This window comes from Amblyomma americanum, chromosome 4, assembly GCF_052857255.1.
Source record: "Amblyomma americanum isolate KBUSLIRL-KWMA chromosome 4, ASM5285725v1, whole genome shotgun sequence".
NCBI classification, from domain to species: Eukaryota; Metazoa; Arthropoda; class Arachnida; order Ixodida; family Ixodidae; genus Amblyomma; species Amblyomma americanum.
Window position 1 is genome coordinate 187,887,695 of NC_135500.1, and position 7,105 is coordinate 187,894,799.

Sequence of the window (7,105 nt, forward strand, 5' to 3'; positions counted from 1 at the left end):
CTGATCTCCACTAGGTTGCTGGATGCCGCATTCCCGCTTTCTGAAGTGGGCGCAAGTGAACCTACCAGAAGTTGGATGGCATGTCCCGGAAGTTTGGTGTCAGCTGTGTATTTCAATGCAAAAAGTCGCGTCTTTCACCCTTCCGTCCTCAGAGCAGGCACGCATGTCTCACCATATCGCGGCAAAGGGGTACGTGCATTAAACACTATTTTCTGATCTGGTTCTTGTCTTCCGAACGTAATCAGGGGAAGTAGTGGAATGGCGATGAGTCTAGGTCATCTTAAAAACAAATTTTCGCGTTGCAAAGAAAAGGCAATGGCGCGGAAATCCTGAAACTCGAACTGCCGCTGTTTCAGTTTCGGGTTGCCGGCGGACGATGTCGCTTCTCATCAATGGCAGGTGATGCTTATCGCTTTAGTGTGTCATTTACCTTCCAGACGTGCTTTCAACCTAACTTTATAGCACAGCCATGTTTCACCTATACAGTGCGAGAGAAACGACTGACGAGAAAGACGAATGCAGCAGCGCATGTGACAAGCGCTGTTAGAATAGTCAACTGCACCAAGTGTCACCAATAAAAGCCCATTCAGGCATAATTTGCTTCAATACGAAACAGTACTTGATACGCTCCGTCGAAACAGCAGCACCATATACCTTTTGGACGCGTTAATGTGAACCAGCAGAACACCGACGGCACTTCAGCAGATTGCGGCCTCGCCCTCGCTCCGGTTCGGTCTAAACAAAATTCGGTAAAATTGTCAATGCAAAGTCCGCTGCCTAATGAATGTTTTCACCTATTCACTCTTAAATACAGTATTGTGCGTTTTTATCGCTGACACATTCAAAAATTTCCCCGCCTCAACCGCTGGCTCATTTGCGGTGAAACTGAACACAGAGCTTGTGTATTATGGTAACTTTTGTATCGTAGCAAGTTTGAAATGGTACTTACTTAGTTCAGGCGCACATGATGCGAAAACGTAAGCGTCTACGAGAGATCGGCGAGCCAAAACCCGCAGACGACGCTTTTTCGCTGAGAACTGGCAGTGGCGCCATCTGTTTTCGGCAGCGGAAAGCGTCAAGACTAGGCCGCCGAGGCGAGCATTGCAAACAATATTCTTTAAAAGGTAAAGCCTCGTTAAATCATTTGTTCTGATATTTTTCCGCTTAATTAGTCGAAAATGTTGTAAGCGCTTCAGTAGAAGCAGACGAAACGACAGGAACGGCATATTCAAACGGCCCGCGCTCCTTGCAACGCTCTCCTCGACGGCCTTGTCGTGACGCTTTGCGCTACCGCAAACAGATGGCGCTACTGCCACCCTTCAGCGAAAAATCGTCGTCTGCGGGTTTTGGTTGCCGATCTCTACGTAGACGATTATGTTTTCGCATCATGCACGGCTCAACTAAGTAAGTACCGTTGTAAAATTTCCTACGATACAAAAGTTACCATAATACGCAAGCTCTGTGTGCAGTTTCACCGCAAACGAGCCAGCGGTTGAGGCGGGGAAATTTTTGAAAGTGTCAGCACGCACAATACTGTATATCCCCCATTGACGGTATAACTTGGCCTTAGAGCGCGACGACGTGCATCACAACAAAGAGCAGAGCTGGCGACGCTAGCGCAACGGGACGACACAGAGCTGAGCAGACGAGGCTCCGTACGTACTGTGGGTAGCGACGTTCTGTCGTCTGCTAGTGTCGTCCCGTAGCGATGCAATGGGCCCTTATTTTTTAAACGACTTTCCCGAGGGCTTTGCTGCTCTCCTCATGCAGTAGACGGCGCAACAGGTAGGCATTGCCACGAAAAAAGACGAGAACGTCGTAAGGACAAGGTGCTAAGTGGAAAACGAAAACTAAAACAGAAAAACCGTGCTGAGGTCCGATTTCATGCACTGCCAAAGGCTGACTTCCGGGACATGCTGCCGAATATTCGGTGGCTTCACTTCGGGCGCCCGATGCGGCATCCAGCCCCCTAGTGGAGATCAGTGGGGGGTAATGGCCCATGGTCAACGTTCTTAAACAGTTTCAGTTTCGAAGCTCCGTCTCGCCGCTTGCTGGCGTGCCTATCGTGGACGTCGCTGGAACTAACGGCGCTGCAGTCGCGCTTTTATACACATCTCGCGCGTCGTCCGCTACGCCTTCATAAAGACGGGCGGCGCCGCGCACATACCTGCAGGTAAATTAATTTTTTTCCGGCGCGAGCAATCAAGAATATGCATAACTGCTGCTGATACGTGGCGAAAATCTGTTTCGCTTGGAGGGCACAAGGGTAGAACCGCAGGGGCTGGGACGAACGATATTTGAATGAGGCACTAGACGAGGCGCGCTTCGCATTTTGGCTGTCTATCGTCCCAACCTTCTCGTGTGTGTCACTATATATATATGTTTGTCTGTTATTGCGGTTATAGCACTTCACTCCAATCAAAATCTATGATAAAACTGTTTCAGTCCGTAAGTATTAAGCTGTGTTCTGAACGCCCTAACGTACACCGTGCGGCCGAATATGTGCAGCGAAAGAATCTTCTGTTTGTTGTGTTCATTAGGTTCAAATAATTGAACTTTATATGAACAAGGAAAGAAAAAAATGGTTTGAATATTTTATTGTACAGTTCTTTTACGGCGCTGTGTTCGTTGAACTGCACCATTTTTAAAAACAACTAATTTATCGGGCTCTTGAGGAGAAATTTATTTCAAATGTCAAACGCCTCCATCGAAAGAGAAACAAAAACATCTTGCTGCAAAAAGCGTTCCATTTATGGGTGCTTAAAACAGTTTTGCTCTCTTTCTCTCTGTGCAGCTACCAACATTTCAGAGTTCATTTTCCTGGAAAAAAGTGCATCCTCATGATAACGTAAAACTTGATAACTTTAGCAGTGATTTCTTCGCAGTGACGATCACAACCGACTGCAGGCACAGAGGACTCCAAGCCTGTCTAGTACCTCCCAGAACAGGTCACCAAATACAACGCGCTTCTCAAGGGCTTTGTGAACAATGCTCTCCATCTTCTTTATGACTGTGTACAGCCTTAGCGACGGCTCGCGAAGGCATCCTGGCTTGAATGACCTCAGGTCAGTCGAGTGCCTCTGAACAACATCACTTGAGCTGGCGTGTTCAGGAGCAGCCGTCAGCGTGACCTGGCAATCCTTACAATACATTGCCTTAATTAGTTATCTTCTTATGCACATATCCTGCTAAGTAATAGACAACCATTTCTTCTGGTCCGGCTCTTTCATATCCATGGTCGCCTAGGTCGTCACTTTCACCCGAAAGATAGCGGATGCTAAGGAACTTCTTGCACAGCTTTTGTTCAGCAGCATTCCTGAGCTCTGCAGCAGCCTTTGCCTTTTCTCCGAGGCTGTCATGCAACGACACGAAGACACTTTCAGCGGCTCCAGAACAGTTCCCTTTCCCTGCATTCTTCACAGGAGTGAACAGGGACAGAAGCCTATAAATCTGGCTGAACTGTATGATCGTGAGATGGTCATCATCGCCGTGAAAAGAGCGAACAATGCCAAAGAATCTCTGAAAAAAAAAGAAGAAAGCAGGCGAAAAGTTTGTTAGTAATTGCACCCATTTGCAACTAAATTTTCTTTAGAACAGGCTGCCGCTTATACGCTGCTACTTCAAGAAAATTACGCTCCTTAGAACAGGCCGCCGCTTACCCAGTCAGCATTAAAACTCATATGGATGTCTTACGTACGTTCACAACGTCCGCAGAATGCTGAAGGGAGTTCCAGTGCCCATTGGGTTATACTCTGCTACTTCAAGAAAATTGCGCTATGTTCACCATTTCATCATTATGCACGCGCGTGTTACCTCCAAGGGATCTTGGTTCAGCTTGGCCGTCAGCAAATAAGGCACGCCTGCTTTATGCAGCTCATCAATTATGTCTAAAGCCGACAGCAAGGTGACTCGTAGAGATTCTGTCGTTTGCTGTGAAGCAAATAGGATCATGTTTCGATGTTGGTGGTTGTGCTCTGTATCGTCAAGTAGATGAAGTCCTTGATGACCTGCCCGAAGAAATCAATGATTACTGAGTCAAACCCTTGAGAAGCAAAAGTGTATATCACGACGAAAAGCAACTCAGAGCGCTCCGACTGACATCACAATAAGGAAAAGTACTTGAATCTTCGGCGAGTTCATTCGGATACCTCCCGCAGGGTGTTTTGTGTTCAGTGCATCGAAAATATCGTTCATTCTTCTCGTGAAGGCCTCTGTTCCCTCCGTGTGAACGAGTCCTTCAACACCCTCTACCCTGTAGACGTGCAGGCCAATGGCAGTGCTCCGACTGAAGAGCTTCAGGGAAAGTATATATTTGATGGCACTATTCCCAACACTAAACGCGTTGAAATATTTATAAATATTTGGGTAATTCCCCTCGTAGCTAGCTTGCACAGCAAGCCGCACGTTCATTCTTTGCAGGTTCGTCGGTTGCGCATGAGCTGCCATCAGTTTATAGACGACCTTTAGGTGCTTCTTCCTCTCCGTCTCGAAGAGCAGTTGATAGTGACTGAAGTCAATACTGTAGTCTCCAGCCTGGAAGTATAGTTGAAGAAATAAGTCGCAAATACATATTTTCACCTCATTACCTTAAAAGAGCAGTGACCCCAAATTTTATTCGTGAGTTACTTGTTTGGTATGATGTGCTCCATATGCTACACATTAGAAAACATGGACAGACGCGTGGATTGCGCCAACAAGATGATGTTTCGGTTATCGTTTTCAACAGCCGAACGACGGCTGTGACGTAACAGACGCGTTGAGGTCGAGCCACAGAAGAACTGTAGTATGGTTGCTATACTTCGTCTATTAATTCACATAAACTTTTACGCAAGCCTGCTCAAGAGTTGGAATCACAAAAAAAATGAATAAGCAGCGATTATAGCGCAGTTTTTGCATGGCTCACGTGACCTCGAATTGTCTGCTTGTTCGGCTGTTGAAACCGAAACAGCATGAGAGAGAAAAAAAAAAACCAATCACAGATTATTGAGCTGGCGTAGGTGAATGCCATGTCATGGCTCATGTATACTAGTGTCTTTCGCACCATTCCAAATAAAAAAGAAACATTCAACCAAAAAATGGTTTCTCTGCTTCAGTTGACGTATATTAATGAAAGTGTGTTACTTCATGCATACCCGGCCATATCTGTGCTTGAGCAGATGGTTCCGCACACATCTGACGACCTGAGGAATGTCACACATAAAATGAAGGTACTTCCCCTCAGGTAGACAAGGATGTTGAATCTTGTGACAAGGGGATGCAATGTTGCCACTGATTCCCATGTGCTGCCACATTGAACGATTATTTCCAGCACCATCGCTGACCACCGATATGACAGTCGCTCCATACTTGTGCAGTTCGATAACTGCCTCCAACACAAGTTGCGCCAAAATGTTTCCAGGTGCAGCTCCTTTCGTGGCAAAGGTCGCTATAGGTTGCACCCAGTTTTCAAGCACAGGCACAAACATGAGAACAAGAGCACGGTCCGCAAGCTCTGTGCTTCCTTCTGAAACGTCACCGTAATCGACAAAGCCGCCAATCTTATATGTCGACTTGCTGAAGTTGTACGCCTGGCGCAGTTTTATTTCATCTAACACCAGAGTTCCAAATCCCTGGCCACCCATTCTCCCTCCTAACTGCTTTTCTATTGCTTCCAAACAAATGGAGTTGAACCCAAACTTGCAAGGTATGCCTTTAAGGATTTGAGTAAGACGACTCATAGAGGGCAGAGGCATCACCTCCATGTCATAAATAAGCCTGTAAGCTCGTGGGCTGGCTATCCTCAGCATTAAACAGTTTAACAACCACTCAGCATTGTAGCGCACGCCATATGCTGACTTTGATTTCAGCTGCTTTAATGATGTCATGAACGCCAGGCACTGCAAAGGTGGGAGATCAACCAATGCTCTTTCAATTCCTTGATCTGTAACCTTTGAGAGCGCTGCTTTCAGTACAACGACCTCGCTCTGTTTTTTCTCCCACGTGGCAGTTGCTCGGCAAGCTTTCCTCTTCAAGTTCTGCAGCTTCTGGCCCTTCTTAGGTGCTGCCGTTTTCTTCCTCGCGCGCACCTGTCTTCACAAACGCAAGCAACGCGCACAGATTAGCTGCTTCGAAAAAACATAACAGTGTTTGTGATGAACAGCTTTCGACTTCTTCGGCTGTTCAAGTTTTGTATTTACTCCTGCACATATATTAAAGCCATCTGTTTCCGTCAAAATGTTTTCAAGGTCAGTGACAGAAGCTACAGATTTAAACAGCTGCTTGTGCAGCTTGTTGTAGCCGTTGACGAAGCAGCTACCATCTTCTTCGACGACAACAGCCTTGGGAATCACTAGACGGCTTGCCGCTAGCTTTCTTCAGTAGAAAACTACGCACACCTTCCCAGTTATTTCGTCCAGTATAATTTCATGTTGCCAGTCCGTAGTTGGTAGAGTCGCAGTCGCCAGGTCACCAATCGTCACTTCAGTCGACGTAGCACAGGTTTTCGCCGAGCGGGAAAGAGGCTCATTCGGGATGACTGCCTCTGCGCAAGGCTCGCCTGAGGAGGACGTACTGTCGCTGCAAGGGTTTTCACACTTATCAGTCTGCATGGCAGCACAAGTTTTGGGTGACTTTCGCCTGTATTTCGCAATTTTTGGCTTTGAGAATCGGTCTGGAAGGCCGGGAAAGAGTCGAGGGATGGCACCGGGCGCTAGCGCCCAGTTTCCACGGGGAATTCGGACCTCTTGCCCGTTCACAACGTGCTTGTACTCCTTGATAATATATTCATGCTCAAAATGACGCTCACATATCTTAGACGTGTGAGAGAGCCGTCTGTCCATGCGATGCAACATCTGCTCCCACCTTTTAAATGCGCTTTCATCGCGAGGCGGTTTGAAAAAATGATGACCGGTGGCATCGTTTCTGTTGTACTTGTGCAGCCGGGCGCAAAGCAGGATGGCATGTTTACCTTTAGCTTGAAGTCACCAAGTGCACATATTTCACCACAAACACGTTTTCACAACACTAATAGCACCATCACACGAAAAACCAGCTTGAAAATCTGACTAGCCTGTCGTAACTGCAGCGAGCGAAACTCCCGCGGCAGCAGACGATGTAGAAAAGCTCG

The 7,105-nt window shown here is 47.0% G+C and overlaps 1 pseudogene; it reads right to left on the reverse strand.

The window, feature by feature from the left end:
• Positions 1–3,156: 3,156 nt before the first annotated feature.
• Positions 3,157–4,410, reverse strand: LOC144129933 (uncharacterized; annotated as a pseudogene).
• Between the last annotated feature and the right edge of the window lie 2,695 nt (positions 4,411–7,105).